The sequence below is a fragment of the Vigna unguiculata genome, chromosome 10 (assembly GCF_037176805.1).
Source record: "Vigna unguiculata cultivar grain cowpea cultivar isolate G323 ecotype 2 chromosome 10, ASM3717680v1, whole genome shotgun sequence".
Lineage (NCBI taxonomy): Eukaryota > Viridiplantae > Streptophyta > Magnoliopsida > Fabales > Fabaceae > Vigna > Vigna unguiculata.
This window is the reverse complement of record NC_140801.1, coordinates 40,569,635-40,587,545: the sequence shown is the minus strand read 5'-3', so window position 1 is coordinate 40,587,545 and position 17,911 is coordinate 40,569,635. Positions and strand designations below refer to the sequence as shown.

General features: G+C 31.0%; 1 non-coding gene and 1 pseudogene across 1 annotated transcript; one reads left to right on the top strand and one right to left on the bottom strand.

The window, feature by feature from the left end:
* The first annotated feature begins 9,230 nt into the window (after positions 1–9,230).
* LOC146883204 (uncharacterized) lies at positions 9,231–13,461 on the top strand (annotated as a pseudogene).
* LOC114189295 (small nucleolar RNA R71) lies at positions 9,757–9,863 on the bottom strand. The gene has a single exon (XR_003605601.2). It is a non-coding gene; the product is annotated as a small nucleolar RNA R71 (small nucleolar RNA).
* Positions 13,462–17,911: the final 4,450 nt, after the last annotated feature.

Genomic DNA, 17,911 nt, shown 5'->3' with positions numbered 1-17,911 from the left:
CTATCTTCACAGCAGATCCGCAAGACCACCACGCCTCCGCGAAGCTTGTTCCGCGCACCACCATGGCCACCGTAGACCTGCAACCACGTCCGCACACAGACCAGATCGGAGCAGCGGCCACCACTTCACCTCGCAATCACATCTGCACGAATCAGTTTCGTTCACGCACCTGTCCTCGCCGGAAAACACTGCCGAAACCACCAAAAGGGTTTCGAATTTTAAAAAAAAAAAAAAAAGCAGCTCATATGGCCTCGGGTGGCACAGAAAACCGAGGCCAAAAGGTGGGCTCTATGGCCTCGGGTTCGTCTGAACCGAGGCAGAAGGGCACTCTATGGCTTCGGGCCTTAACCGAGGCCAAAAGCTGTGCTCTTTTGGCCTCGCCCCAATATGCTTCGGTTCGCGAACCGGTGCAGAATATGATAAACAACCGCTGCCAAAGGCCCTTCCTGCACTGGTGTCAACAATTTCAGGTACCTGAGGTTCTTCTGGAACCAAGGTTCTTTTGGAACCAAAGTTCTTTTAGAACCCAATTATTAATTATGTCAAATGAATCTTTTGCGATTTACACCTTCTCGATTAGGTCATCTTGTCTTTTTAGCTCATTTTCTCATTCGAGGATTTTTTATCTTTGGAACCAATAAGCGTACCACACTTCAATCGTGTTATGAATTAATATTAATTCTATTTGGAGCATTAGCAGTTGGTATATAGGGTTTAATTACCCTATTTGTGTCAGTAAAACATCTGATAATTGATTGTCTAATTTGGAAATGAATTATCATTTGAACTTCGAGTTTACACTTTTTTGTACGAGGATCAAGACGAGACAATGATAATTCATTCCAACCGATAACCTTTTCCAATTGTTTTCTTTCTCCCCATAATATTGGAAAAACTTATTCATCAAAAATTACAATTGACGAATCAAACTGTAAATAAGTCTCCTTTTGAAAGATCAAGATATATTTTATTATTGATTGAGAGTCTTATCCAACATATATTCTCGACCGTCTCTAAAGACTCATCATAGTCCCTTTTGGTGGGAAAATTCTATCATATACAAAAATTCTTAAAATAGACAATTAGGTTACTGAGCAAAAACCAACTGCATAATAGAGTAATTATGATAACTTGTTGGCTTGATGCAAATCAATACTGTTGCATGTAAAATTATATATCTCCAAGTAGTCATTGGAAGATTAGCTTTCATAAGTAACAGACCAACTTTAGACGTTTTATTCATTATTCTACAAGTCCATTTTAGCATGAACATATGTTCTACTAGATGTTCAACTTCAATTCCAATTGACATACAATACTCATGAAATACATAAGATGTAAATTCACTAGCATTATCAAGACAAATTTTCTTAAACGGATAATTTGGGAAGTGACATCTTAATTTAACTAATTGTACTAATACTTTACAAATGTCTGATTGCAAGTCGATAAGAAACATGTGACCATTTAGCTGATGCATCAATTAAACTATGAAATATCTAAATGATCCACATGATGGGTGCATTGGACAACAAAATCACCTTGTATTCATTTCAAAAGAGGAGATTGACTCATTTCTAAAGTTTTCTGGTGATGATCTTATTATCAACTTGCCTTGTAAACATGTATTACATGAGAAATCATTGGATTGAAGAAGTTTTTGACTCTTAAGTGGGTGTCCACAAGAGTTTTTAACTATTTTTTCGCATCATGATAGATCCAGAATGACCTAACTAATCATGCCAAACAAGAAACCCCTTTTGGATTCGTAAACTTTAGGTTTACAATGACATACATTTCAATTGTACTAATATATGTTTAGTACAAGTCATAAGAGAAGATTGACAATTTCTCAAATACATATTTTATTTATTTTTATTCAATCCAATTCCATTGATATAAAGATATTTCATATCTCTTTCATTGTTTGTCTCAATATGATATCTATTTAGACAAATATCTTTAGAACTTAATAAGTTTCTATTAGACTTCTTCGTAGAAGTGTAATAGCTCTTCTAGAGCCTTTAAAACATTATTTGTGATATAAAAATAATGCTAATATTGATTTCTTGAATAACCAGACATGAGAAAAATAAATTAATAATCTTGAGAGTTTAATTCTTGCATTATCAGAAAAATATAGTATATTTAGTTTATCCAATATTACTGCATATCACAATGATCATATATATATATATATATATATATATATATATATATATATATATATATATATATAAATTTAATTTTAATGAACTTAATAACCTCAACTTATTGTAGGTGCCATCAAAAAATAATCAACTTCGCAAGTCATATATTATCAAATAATATCAAATAAAACTAAGTATAAAATATCATATCCAAAATCTTTAAACCTTTATATATGTATAGTATAATAAAATTAGAACCACAAATCCATATCAAAACTCTTCACATTCTTACAAAAAAATATGTATTTTTTTAAAGTATCATTTAATGCAATCTTAATTTACCTATTATATTTTAATATTAATCAAGTTCAAATTTATTACCTTCCAAAACCTAAATTTCCTGCACTTAATAATGCATGGTCCTTTTATTTACTTTTATTTAAAAGTTTCTTCATTACCCCTTGTTACGTTAATTGGCTACACAAATTCAGTTGCATCCACCAATACAATTTCAATCAAGTAATGCACCATAAATCCAATTTTTCTCCATTTAATTTATACACGTAAATGCACAAGTGATGACCTTTTCTATTCAACATTTAAAAATATGCAATCAATAAAATCCAATTTTTCTATTTCTATCATTTGACATTATATATATTTTTGAGGAAACACTTTTCAATTACCATGCATATTCCCTACATAATACCAATTCAAGTTTAATAATGATATTCATGTGTCATCCAATATTAGAAAAATATCAATATTATACATTCACACTTTTATAACAATTATATAATAATAATAATAATAATAATAATAATAATAATAATAAATAATGTTCATCATACACTCATTTCACATATACATTTCATAATATAAAAGAAAATTTGATTCTTCTTACTTATACATAACCAACATCAAACATGCATATTTTATATAATAATAATACCATAGAGAATTCACCTTAAATTAATTAAATTATAATAAAAATAATTTAATATATAAAAATATATTTTATACTGTCACATAGAAACTTCTTCCATTTAAAAAAAAATTTCTTAATACTTCCATCACCAATGAGGTGATCAATGTTTCCATCTTCCATTCCATTTAGTTTAGCAAAGAAAAATAATAATATCAAGATGAATGACATCTGAATGGCAAAAATCAAAATCATCATTTTTATAAACACAAAGTGTGTTTCTATGTTCTTCTCCTGTTTTTAGGATGCTTTGATGTAAGACAAGTACGACCCAAATGACTTTACCACTGTAGTGATAAATTATATTGTCATATTATTTGTCATTGTTTTCATCCTTTTGTTTTCCCTTTTCACACTATTGTTCCACTTCTAATGACAAAATGTCTGTTTGAAATTTCCTTTATGACCATGAAAATATGAATTAAATGTTGCTATATTCACTTCTGGAACAAAGCATAACCAATTTAGTTTGATGGATGTTTCTCCATTCACTTCTAGAAATGAGGCATAATCAATTTGGTTTCATAATTTTTCATTAAAAATTCATTGTTTTGTTTGGCCATAAGAAGGCATTCAGATGCTTTATTTCCACATTCTTTCTTTTTTCCTTTTTTAGAGTATCATCAAGACTCATTGCATCTAGATGTATTTCAACCTCTAATACTCAAGAAGATGAGTAATTTTTCCTTGTAATATCAAAAGTCACAAATTCAAATTTTGTAAGGTTTGACTTGTTTAAAATTGACTCATAAAATATTGATAATAATCAAATTTTATTTATGAAACTATAAAATTAATATAGACAATAATTATAATAATAATAATAAGACAAATATGAAAATTGATAAAGTCAAACACTTTTTTATCACAAAAAAGAAGAATATAAGAAAAATTGTCAATAAGAAAAAGATCAGAAAGAGCTTGAATTGAGGTATGCAGAACATTGTCCTTAAAGAGAAAACATCTCCATTAACTCAGTTGGATAGCCTTCGTGCTGATAACGTGTTATAAAATAAAGTTAATAATATAGAGAAGAATAAAGAGAAAGAGTAGAGCATCAAATATTAGTTTTTTGTGTCTCATTATCAAGGGAGAAAAGTCCCTATTTATAGGTACAAAAGATAACCCAAAGGGTACAACTCAAGGGTTACATACTTAATGTAAATAATGTAAATATTATTAATAATAATCAAGCTGAGTAACTTTCAGCAACTCAATGGAAAATCCATCAATTTCATAACAAGATTTGAATAATTTGTTAGGTAGTTCTAACTTGATCAAATATCGTGTCTTCTAAATTATTAATAATATAATTAGTGTTGTTATGTGTAACATAATATTATGAGTTTAATGATCGATTATGTACTAAAATGTAACATCCAAAATAATAGATTTATATTAAGCAATAAACTAAACATACAAACATACAATATGTATTTTGTAGTTCTTTTTGAATTTTAATAAAATTCTTAAAATATATAAAGATTTTCAACCGATGGAAGAGCTATACAATACAAAACCTAAGAAAAAACTGTATTCTAATTGTCCATCAACAATCTTACTATTTCTCAACCCTGCACCATTATCTGTTTTTATATAATGTACGATCATTACAAACGAAAGATCACAAACAAACACAAAAAATAGGGTAAACTGGTGTAATTATAACAATTCTTACTACTCAAATTAAAACATGGTATAGTCAAATTATTTTCCTTCAAATTGATCATTAATGAGATGTCCACAAAGCATGCTCAAAATGACTCATACAAAACTAACATTTTACTCTACTCCTAGAAGACACTTGTATTGAGTAGACTTAGAGATCATGCACTTGTCACCTCTCACTCATACCAAACACGAGCTATATCTATATAATTATCAAGGCAGGGCAACTTCATCCTTCCATAAAGCATGACAGGGGAAATTCAATATTTGAAAGTTTAGTCAACAACCATATTTTCAAATATATAACTTTCTTCAATTCTCACAACTAGACACCTTCCTCTATGTGAGTGGGAGTCTAGTAGAGTTAGGATAACCCCTTTCTAGAATCAACACTTAATACACCCTAATCATAAGATCAATGTAGTATTCTCACCTTGGGAATCTCTACATTATCCTTAATGCATACAATACAAAACAACAAAAGTTCTCACATCTTTCCATAACATACAATTCGTACAATACATCTAGATTTTCAATCACATATCATTCATATGTAAGTCACCTCAATCTAAACTCACCTCATAGCATTAATCACGTAATATTTAATTTAATTTAAATATATAATAATTCATCATTTATTTTCTATTGCATTAGTATAATTTGCAAATAAAATATTACAAATAATAATATAGAAAATTTGAAGTGAACGCCCAATAACCCCGGAGTGGCGCCCAGACCATTGGAACCACTGACTTGAGAGTGCCTAGAAGTCCCAAGGTAGTGTTAGATGCTTTGGACCTCTAATACTCATTAACTTGTGTTTTTCAGATGGTGCCTCATGGTCCTATGGTACTGCCCAATGTTGTACCAAAGTTTTAACTCTCAAATTGACTTGAATAAACTGTCCAACATGACTATCTATGCAACTTTAGCTCTTTCTTAGTTTAAACAACCTTATTTTAGTTAAAAACTAGTCTTCTCAAAGATCAAATTAGACAATCCTAGTCAAATCAATTCAGCCCCACAAACAATGATACTAAAATAACTCAAAAACCATGCTCCAAGCAATAAAAACACAAATCAATCTCATCATTATACTCAAACAATTTGCCAAAATAGTTGAATATTTGACAGATCAACTCATAACATGAATTTACAACCAGTCCACATTTTTCATCACATATTAGTTTCAAATAAAACAAAATCAAAATCAAACAATTACAACATCTCAATTGAAAGCATTACACAAGTTAAAATAAATATGAGTAAGTATACAATTATTGTTAGCTTCCCTTACCTAGATAAACACTCATAAACTCCAAAAGGTGCTCTCTACAAAATCAACTCTCACATACTCCATAGACTCTATCTCACACAGGTTGCTCTACCTGAATGTAGAAAAGTCTGATCAACAACATGACACACCCTAACAATCCTAACCGAACAAAAATTCATCTTGAGTCCTAAAATGAAACATGCAAGTCCAAAATACCCCACATGTAATAGATTTCTTAAAATACCAAAAAGAAGGAAAAACATTGAACTTACTCCGTTCAAGATTGTGATCTAGTAGAATTGTATATCTCAATGCCAAGAGTCCTATGGCGTACTATGATATTCAAATAGATGAAATATGGAGCCAAAGATCTAGAGAGAAGGTGGAGGAAAGGTCAAAAAGAATTTTAGAGAGAATGTGGTTTTATAAAATGAACTTCTATTAATAGAAAACTCATTTATAGTTTCAACCTTTTATTATTAAAATATTCTAGTATCATCTCTTAAAACCACCACTCTTAAACCATTTTCTATATTCTTAAATAAAATGACTTTACGCTATCATTTAACTATAAATCCTTGTTAGTATGAGGTTTAAGATAATTGTATAGCAAAAGTTGTATAGTACGTTATAATTCAATGGCAATAAAAATTGTTTTATATTATTAATGCGTAAATTTTTATCATACTATATTGAGTTAAATATGTTTTTGATCCCTTAACTTTCAGTGAAAATTAGAATTAGTCTCTCTTTAAAACTTTGGACCAATTTAGTCCCTCATATTTTGAAATACATGAATTTAGTTCTTTTAAGAAAATTTTGTTAAGTTTATTTGGTGTTTCAAACGCGTTTCTCTACTAACATTGTAGTGGAAATGTGTCAAATGGTGTAAACATTTAAAATGCTATCATGAAACATGTTTGAAACGTCAAATAAAGCTAAGAAAATTTGGTTAAAATGACTAAATTCCTGGATTTCTAAATTTGGGGGACAAAGTTGGTCAAAGTTTCAAAGATGAACTAATTTCAATTTTCACTGGAAGTTAAGGGACAAAAACATATTTAACCCTACTATATTTAAGTTGATATTGTTTATATTACTATAAACAAAATATACCTTAATTTGTAGTTGAAAACTTCATTTCTCTGGCCATTTATTTATACATAATAATAATAATAATAATAATAATAATAATAATAATATATTGTGTTAATAAATATATAAGTTTATTTTATTTGACATGTATAGTTAAGTCTTTTTCCATCTTATTAAAATATCTAATAGTATCAAAATTATTGGTGAAGTAAAATAAATTTGTCTAAACTCATGAACACCTATAATCGAAATAATTATTATTGGATTGGTCGTATAAACAAAATTAATTCAAACTAGTTTTTATTGTGCTATATAAAATGTATTTAAATAAGATATTGAAATAAAAATAAATTATTTCTAATAAAATTTTCTTTTAGTTCAACTTAGTATGTATTATTTTGTTGAATTTTACACTTATATTTTTTAAAAGGAAAAGAATTACACTAAATATTTCTTTGTATTATAAATAACTATACGGGGCAAATGTGACCATTAAGATTGATATCAAGAAAGCCTTTAGCTAGAAATTTTTGTTAAAAAATACCTAATATTTTTTGGGTTTCATAATACCACTTTATGCTCTTATATTAGTTCTATTATGTATTTTGCCTTGTAATTTTTATATATTAATGGGAAGCTTGTTGGTTTTTTCAAGTGCTGATGAACATATAATATATATGTATTCATACATTAGTTTAGGCCATTTTTATTTCTTTGTGCATTATCGGACTAATTTCATCATGCATTATCTTGTTTCGGATCATACATTTGGATTTGTGCATTGTTCATGTAAACAAGTGTGGAGGGAGTTAGTTAGACACAAAATAACATGTGCCACAAGTGTTTGGAGAATTTTTCCATGACTTGTGGATTTGTCTAAAAAATGTAGGATTCAAAACAACGTGTTCCACAGGTTCCTGGTTGTTTTTCCACAATCTGTGGATTTTGTTTCAAATTGTAGGATACAAAACAACGTGTTCCATAGGTGCCTGGTGGGTCTTTCCATGACCTATGAGTTTTTTCAGTGAGAAATCTAAATATGTTGTGGAATGACAAGGATTTAAAGGATAAAGAAAATAAAAGCAAAAGAATGAGGGGGAAACAACTAGAGGAGAGAGAAAATCACCTCAACAAAGGGAAAGAACGTCAAAAAGATAAAAGGGGAGGATCGTTCACGAAAAGGGGCTTTTCCTCAATTTTGTCATTCTCTTTTTCCAACATTTTTAGTTTTCTTTTTCATTATGCAGAACTAATTTCCCTTTTTGTTGGAGGATTGATGTAAAACTCTAGATTATAGGTTCTACTCTTTACATTTGATGTTTTGTTGATGTTATTCATCCTAGTGTTTTGTTTATGGTTTTAATGTTTATTCTATGAGCAATTTCACAATTGGGAAATTGAGGATTGTTTGCGATTATAAATAAGAGAGGTTAGGTTATGTTACAATTGGGAAATTGGGCATGTCTAATTAGTTTTCAATAGAGATGATTATTGATTTTTCATGATTCTATTGAACTTTTGTAAACTGACTTAAGGAATTAGGGATTTGAATTTAATTAATAAATTTTACCTGTTAAGGGATTTGGGGTAAAACAACTCTGAGTAAACTCGAATCGATGATTACATTGTGAAATCAATTGGAAAGGAGTAGAATTCTAGAGGAAAGGGTACAAAATCAATCCTCTAACGGTTCTTATATTGATTGAAGCTTTTGTTATAATTTTATGCTTGCAATTTTATTGAATCTCATTTGCACAAAATTACGTAAATTAGGAATCTAGTATTCAACGAGTCAATCCCAGAGGACGATATTCTATTACTACATTAACGATTAGTTCACTTGCCAAACGTTCATCAAATTTTTGGTATCGTTGTCGAGGATTGATTTTTTTGTTGATAAGCTATCTAATTCGCTTAAGATTTCAGTTTTAATTTTTAGGCAGTCAAAATTGTTTGTTTTTAGTTTATTATTTTTTCTGTTTTAATTATTTTTTTTATTTTTAATTCTGTTTTCACGTGATTTTTGTTGTTAGAATCTTGTGTTTCTAAGTTGTTTATGCAAGGTACAATTGCAGAAAAAATCTTAATTTTTGACCCAGAAATTGAACATACTGCTAGACTTAATAGAAGTATCATAAGAAAGAAGAAGTAGAAAGAAAAGTAGGATCATCAATTGATAAGAAAGATCTCATATGAACAATGGTTGAAGAACAACCTCTGAGGAGGACTCTGCTTGATTATTCGATGCCAAATACAAATAATTACCAAGGGAGCATCGTGAAACCTCCTGTTCAAGCCAACAATTTTGAAATCAGGCTTGCACTATTATAAGTCAGCAAAATCAATTTAAAGATGCTGTTTTAGAGGATCCTCATTCTCATCTAAATTTTTTTTTGGCCATTTGTGACACTTTGAAGATTAATGGAGTTTCAGATGATGCAATTTGATTTAAGCCTTTTCCTTTCTCATTACGGGATAAAGCTAGAAGTTGGCTTCAAACACAACCTCAAGGTAGTATTTCTACATGGGAAGATATGGCTACAAAATTTGTAACCAAATACTTTCCTCCATCCAAGTCAGCGAGAATGAGAAATGAAATCACGACTTTTGTGCAACAAGAAACTGAATCTCTATACGAGGCTTGGGAAAGGTGCATGGAGCTATTGAGGAAATGCCCACATCATGCTTTACCAGATTGGTTGCAAGTCTAAATATTTTATAATGGTCTTGCATAATCTTTTAAAGCAATTTTGGATGCAGCAACTGGAGTATCGTTTAATTTGAAAACACCCGAGGAGGCTCTGGAGACTCTTGAGTTAATGGCAAGTAATATAGTGAATATGCAGTTTAACTGGCAAAATAGAAAAGCTGGATTGTTATAGGTCAATAATTTGGATGTTATCCTAGCCCAAAATAAGTTGATAACACAACAAATGATCGAGTTGACTCAAAAGTTGGGTAATATGCAAGCAAAAGCAGTTAATACAACATCTTTAATGTGTGATTTTTGTGAAGGAATACATCAAAATGGTGAATGTTAAGTAACTCAAAAAGAGGCGCAGGTGAATGCAGTGGGCCAACAAGAGAGTCAATTTGCTAACAAACAAACCTTGGAGTGGTTCGAATCAATATAATCAACCAAAGCCTCCTTATCAATATGAAGCACAAAGTAGCAAACAAGGAAGCAAGATGTCTACTTGGGAGAGTGCTTTGGCGAAGCTAATAGTGCAAACCTCAAGATTTGTGGAACAAACTTCTAATTTCATGAATGAGACAAGGACTAATTTCAAGAACCAGGAAGCTTTAATCTGAAAGTTGGAGAATCAAATTGGTCAACTTTCACGACAAATCTCAAGCAGGTATCCTGGAACATTCCCTAGTGACACCATTCCAAACCCAAAGGAACAATGTAAGACAACTCAATTGAGGAGTGAGAGTTTAGTAGAAAATGAGAAAAATAGTGATGTGGGTAGTGTGAAAAATGAACGAGGAGATGAGATTCTAAAAGATAGCAAAAAAAATGAGCAGAAAAATTGTGAGGAGAAGAGTGAGGGAGATAAAAGTGAAGAGAGTGAAAATGGTAAAATGAGAGAATATGTTCCTACTATTCCATTCAAGAAGAATGATCAGGAGAAACAATTTGTAAGATTTCTTGATGACTTTAAGAATCTCCATATTAATATTCCATTTGCTAAAGCATTGGAGAAAATGCCAAGCTATGCAAAATTTATGAAGGACTTGTTGTCTAGAAAAAGGAAGTTGCAAGAAGATGAAACCATAATGCTCACATAGGAGTGTAGTGCAATAATTCAACAAAAATTACCTCCCAAGTTGAAGGATCCAATAAGCTTTGTGATTTCGTATGAGATTGGAAGTATAATGGTGAGTAAGGCATTGTGTGGTCTTGGAGCAAGCATCAATTTGATGCCTTTATCAATTTTTAAAAGGTTGGGTATTAGAGAAGTGAAGCCTACTATGATAACTCTCCAATTGGCGGACCGTTCAATGACTTATCCATATGGAGTAGTGGATGACATCTTTGTAAAGGTTGATAAATTTATCTTTCTAGTTGATTTTTTGGCCCTGTCATGGAAGAGGATATTAAGATCCCAATTATATTGGGAAGACCATTCTTAGCCACTGGAAGAGCATTGATAGATGTACAACAAGGTAAGTTGATATTAAGGGTGGCTGATGATAAAATCACCTTCTCCATAAATGAAGCAATGAAGCACAAGGTGGAAAAGGAGGATTGTTTCCGAGCTAAAACCATTGAGTCTCTGGTGTTAAAGGAAATGGATAATCATGGGATAAAGAAGTGGTGCAGTGTGCCTATCAATTAGAAGTTCTCAAGCCTTTATCTAAATCTACAAGAAGAGTAGAAGACCTTAACAAGAGTGAAGGTGGAAGAGACGAGACATCCAAGGTAGAATTGAAACCACTTCCTTCTCACCTTAAATATAGTTTCTTAGATGAGACAATGCTTAATCTTGTAATTATAAGTAATGAACTTACCGTTGTTGAGGAAGAGGAGCTTGTAAAGGTGTTGAGAGAGCACAAATCTGGTATAGGTTGGCAAATTGATGATTTGCAAGGTATTAGTCCTACAATGTGCATGCATAAAATTGATTTGGAAGAGGACTTCAAACATATTTGTCAACCACAAAGAAGGCTCAACCCCACAATGAAAGATGTGGTGAGGAAAAAAGTAATCAAGCTATTAGACGCATGCGTTATTATCCAATTTTTGATAGTGAGTAGGCGAGTCTGGTTCATGTGGTGCCCAAGAAATGTGGGATGACAATAGTGACAAATGAAAAGAATAAACTTTTTCCCACAAGAAAAGTTATTGGGTGTCGCATGTATTGACAATAGAAGACTGAATCAAGCCACAAGGAAGGACCATTTCCCACTTTCGTTTATAGATCAAATGCTTGAGAAATTGGCTAGACATGAGTACTACTGTTTTCTAGATGGCTATTATGTTTACAACCAAATAGCCATGGCTTTTGAAGATCATGAAAATACAACGCTTGCATGCCCCTAAGAAGTCTTTGCTTACAAGAGGATGCACTTCAGTCTCTACAATGCACCCACAACATTTCAAAGGTGTATGTATTCCATTTCTTCTTGTTTGATTGAAAATTGTATTGAAATTTTCATGGACGATTTTTCTGTATTTTTCTCTTCATTTGATTCTTGTCTATCTAGTGTTGAAAAAATATCAAGAAACTAATTTATTGTTAAATTAGGAAAAATGTCAATTTATGGTAAAAAAGGGTATTGTTCTTGGTCATGAAATTTTAGCTAAAGGTATTGAGGTGAATAAAGAAAAGGTGCAAATAATTGAACAATTACCTCCTTCACGAATGTAAAAGGGGTAAGAAGTTTTTTTGGACATACAAGTTTTTATAGACGATTTATTAAAATAGCAAAGTCTATGATGAACCTTCTAGAAAAAGAAGCTCTTTTTGTGTTTGATGATGCATGTTTGCAAGCATTCATAACCTTAAACAAACAACTTGCCTATGCACTTATAATTATAACACCTATTTGGTCTTTACCATTTAAATTGATGTGTGATGTTAGTGATTATGCTGTGGGTGTTGTATTAGGATAGAAAAAAGACAAAGTGTTTCATGTTACTTATTATGCCAGTCGTGTGTTGAATGAAGCTCAAAAGAATTATGCCACAACTGAGAAATAACTGCTTGTTATAATGTTTGCTTTTGATAAATTTAGATCCTATCTTGTGGGGTCTAAAGTTATTGTTTACACTGATCATGCTGCTTTGAGGTATTTGTTTGCTAAGCAGGAAGCCAAGCCACGATTAATCCGTTGGATTCTCTTGAAAATTCGAGATAAGCAAGGGAAGCAGAATCTAATAGTTGACCACCTTTCAAGACTAAAGGTTGGTGGGGATGCTCGAGAAGTACAACCTATTTCAGATGAGTTTCTAGATGAACAGTTACTAGCCATTACTTCTTTGCCATGGTTTGCAAACTTCGCCAATTTTCAATCAGTTGGTATAATTCCTTATGACTTGACTTTTCAGTAGAGAAAGAAATTCTTGCATGATGATAAAGGTTATTTCTGGGATGATCCTCTACTATTTAGAAAATGTGGTGATGGTATCATTAGCCGATGTGTTCTTGAGAATGAGTTTGAGAGTATCCTTTGACATTGTCATGGATCAGATTATGAGGGGGCATTTTGGTGTTGAGAGAACAACTTCTAAAGTGCTACAAAGTGGCTTCTATTGGCCTACTCTCACTACTGGAAATTAATGTTTTAGTGACCGAAATTAGTGACCGAAAAATATAGGTTGCTATTTGTGACTGAATTAGCCACTGAATGATTTTTGTTGCAATCTGCAACCAATTAAGCGACAAAATATTATTATACTTACATAAATTTAATCAACGACTGAAATAGCGACCTTAACATATAGTTGCTACAATTTAGTCGTTAAATCGGTGCTATATTTCTACAAATGAACGTAAACTTTTTAGCAACCACATTAACGATTGAATAAATTTTCCATTGGTGACCGTTATCATGGTGGTCACTAAATATGTTTTTTATGATGAGTAGCGATTGAAAAGTATTTGGTCGTTAACTAAAACTTTTTTAATGCATGAATCAGTGACCAAAAGTATGGTGGTCGCTAAATTTGTATAATTTTGTAGTTAGCGATCGAAAACTTAGTGGTCGCTAAATATTTATTACATGGTAATTAGCGACTGAAAATTATTTGATCGCTGAATATAGTGCTTTTAACGTATCAATTTGTGACCGATATGCGGTGGTCGCTAAATGTTGAACACATCATTTAACGACCGAATTGTTTTGGTCGCTAAATTCAATATGGTTAAATTCAATATGGTTTTAAGACTTAGGGTTAGGGTTTATGGTTAAATGTTATATTAAGATCCAAAACTTTAATGGTTGCTAAATGTTTATTGTTTTTAGTTGAAAAATAAAATTTAATATTTAATTGTATCACTAAACATTGACATGTAAAATAATACTAGTTACGAGCTAGTTCATCATTGATTTTTTTTTCATACAATAGGTATTGACAATTTTGAATTTAATACACTACAAGAATGTATTAAATTAGCTGCCATGTTAAAGCGTCAGTTAGTTTTTGGACACTTTTAAGAGTAGGTCTCACGACTCTAATTCTATTTCAAAATGTTTACATGCTTTAGATTGGGTTAAGCTCACTCTAAACCCATTCTAATGTATTTCAACAATTAAAAAAATATAAAATTTTAGGTGAAGATTATACAATATTAAAACAAGTTGATTTTAGAGAGAGTCAAACTCACTCTAAGCCCACTCTACTGTATATGAACGATTAAAAAAATATAAATATTAAAATCGACTTAACTCAAATAGATGAAAAAAGTATGAAAATATAGAATGAACTAAACCACGCTACAACCAACACAAATATATATTAAATTTAAATATTAAATAATTAAGTGAAATGTCATGTTTGGAGTTCTGAACAATTTTTTATTAAATAATTATAGTGTAATATCAGACGAGCCCACACTTATGTTATATAATAGATTTTTTAATTAAAGAGACTACAAGTTTGATCGAGACAAAATAAAATAATTTTAATAGAAAACTTTTCATGTTCCATATAACTCTGACGAATTTAAAAAACAAAGGTGAGAGGAATGTAAAGTTAAATTCCCCCTAAACACTTTGAAATTTTCGTTTTCCCTCTCTACTTCGCCATTTCCCGCTGCTTTTCCTAGAGTGCAAATTTTTTTTCTAATCAAAACGAATAAGATTAGTCTAAACCTTACGTACTAGCTTTTCCTAGAGTGCAAAATTGTTTTCTAATCAAAACGAATAAGATTAGTCTAAACCTTACGTACTAAAAGAGACAATATCCTTATCTATAATAATTTATGTTCCACTCAACCATAGATCTAAAATTATAGTTATTGGTTACACCGTAGTTGATCTTTGTATTTCTTTTTCTTGGACATCTTATGCATTATTCATGAGAAATCCTTTGTGAATAATATGTATATGGCTAATGATGGGCTTTACTTTCATCTCTCTCTCTCTCTTTCTCTCTCTCTCTCTCTATATCTATATATATATATATATATATATATATATATATATATATATATATATATATATATATATATATATATATATATATATATATATATATATATATATATATGGATACTATAATTTGAGTTAGACCATTCCAAATCCATTTAATTTCAAAGAAAAACACTAGATTTAAAATAATTTAATTCTATCGAGCTCATATTTTTAACTTGTTTTTACAAACTATGCAAAGAGACTCAATCTAGATATCTAATAGTTTAATAGATGTATGATGTGTTTGGATGAGACAATTTAAGAGAATAGTTTATTTATTTGAAAGAATATGAATTTCCCTCAAAAATTAAGGAATTCCCTCAATTTGAAGGTTGAGTCGAGTCGGAATAGGTTGAAGGTCAAGCCGAGTCAATTCAGACTAGAGGTTGACACGAGTCAGTCCGGGCCCTAAGTCGAGTCAAGTCAGTCTAGGCCCTAGGTCGAGCCGAGTCGATCTAGATTGAAGGTTTAAACCAATTTACCCTAGTTGAAAGTTTTGTCGAGTCAAATTAGGCTAAATCAAGTTGAATTGACCGATGTCAAATTAACTCAAATCGGTCGAGGTCAAATCAGTTCAAATTGGACTAGGTTGAACCAGCTGAGGTTGAATAAGCTCGAGTCGACTTAAACCAAAAGTCGAGACAAGTAGTCTCAAATTGAAGTTCGAGCTAAGTTAAGTTAGACTCAATGGTGTAGTTGGGTTCACCATAAAATGGAAATTAAATTGCTTTATCCAAACAAGAAAATTGAAATTCAAGATATTTAGCCATAAATATTTTTTTCATCTTATTTAAATTGCTTTATCATAAATATTTTTACATGTGTATTTTTTGATTAATTATCAAATTGTATTTTTTCTACAAATACTTATTATTAATTTATTCCAATAATTAAATTTTGGTCGAATAGAATTGAAAACAATTTTTTTGTTACTGTATTATTGAATACTTAAATTTGTAGTCATTATTATTTAGAGATAAAAATGACTAATTTTAAAAAGAAAGTACCTTCTCTCTGAAATATTAGTTTCCCTCTCCCACGCCACGCGAGCTTTCACTTTTATTTCCCCAAATTTTCTTTCCTCCAGGTACATTCTGCTTCGCCAAACCTTTCTCCTCCAAACCCTTCTCCTTTAACTTTTGTTCTTCGTTGTCAATCATCTTTGACCAAGCATTCATCTTCGCTATTGCCATATCTCCTTTTTGCCACCTGCTAGTACTCGACGTAGCCATATGAAGGATCCAAGTGTTATGGTTTGCCAAAGAAAAAGTGCATTTTGCGCATTTTGCAAGATTGTTATTAACAAGTGTCTCATTTTTGCAATCTGAGAGGAGCTATAAAAAGTTTCAAGAGTTGAAAGCCTGAAGATTCAACTGCAGAAAAAGAGCTCTTTCAACTATTGCAGGCTCAAAGTGCCCTAGAAACAACTTAGTCCTTCAATAATTTGGGTAACTTTTCAAAATCCTTGGAATTTATTGATAAAGTTGTTCTTGTTTTCTCTCTAGATTGCACTGAGTTAACTTTTTCCTTCTCTTTTAGTTTTATAAATATACTTTTTGTTTTTGTGTCTGAATAGTTACAGTATAGTCTTAAAGTGAATGAATAAATAAGCATTAGGTTTGTTCTTGCATTGGGTTTGTTGAACCAACATTTCATTAGAATAATCTAACTTTATTTGTTGAAACAATAAGCTTTATTTATTGTAGGAGGCAACAAACGTTTTTAGTGTTATTAAAAGACAGAGTGAACTTCTTTAGATTTTGATACCTTCAACTCAAATAACAAAGAAAGTTATGATCATGATCTATATATTGTGCCTTACTTAGCAAAATATAAGTCTCATCTCATGAAAGTTGTTGCTTTATTGCATAAAGCTGGGAGATATCGAGGGGATACCACTCTACATGTTGCTACTTCTAGGGGTTTCTCAAAGCTATGTGAGTTGATCATAAGAACGAAGAAGGAGAGGATTTACCAGGTGAAACTGAAGAACAAAGAAGGAGAGACACCTCTCTTTCAAGCTGCTCTCAACTGGAAATAATTGGTCTTTGCTTATATTTCTAACCTTTCTGGCCACACCGCTCCATTGCAAGATCTTATGCAACGCAATGGTGACACTATTCTTCACTGTGGTATAAGCAGAGAGTATTTTGGTATCTTTCTCATACCTATCTTCTGTTCTTGCTATATGAAAAAGATGCATGTTATTCATTCCTCTTCTAAACCCATTATTGGCAAACTCAATGCTAAACATGGCTTACTTAAAAATATTTGTTAACTTCTTTTTCTTTTGCAGTTTGAAGAGGTTGCTACATAGCAAGGCTGATGCTTTCCTTTCAAATCATTATTATGAGTCAGATTTGGCTTGGATGGATTTGGTTAGTCACATTCATTACTTTTATGTCACAATCATATTATCTACTTAGGTTGATTAACCATATATTTGATTAAGTAATAATTGGTGTTGTAACCACTTGTAAATCATTACTAATGTGATCAATATTACTAATTAATTTAATATGGTAAAAAGAACATTACATACTAATGTTTTAATTCTGACTTTCCAGTTCTAATGCCATGCATAGTGAATAACAA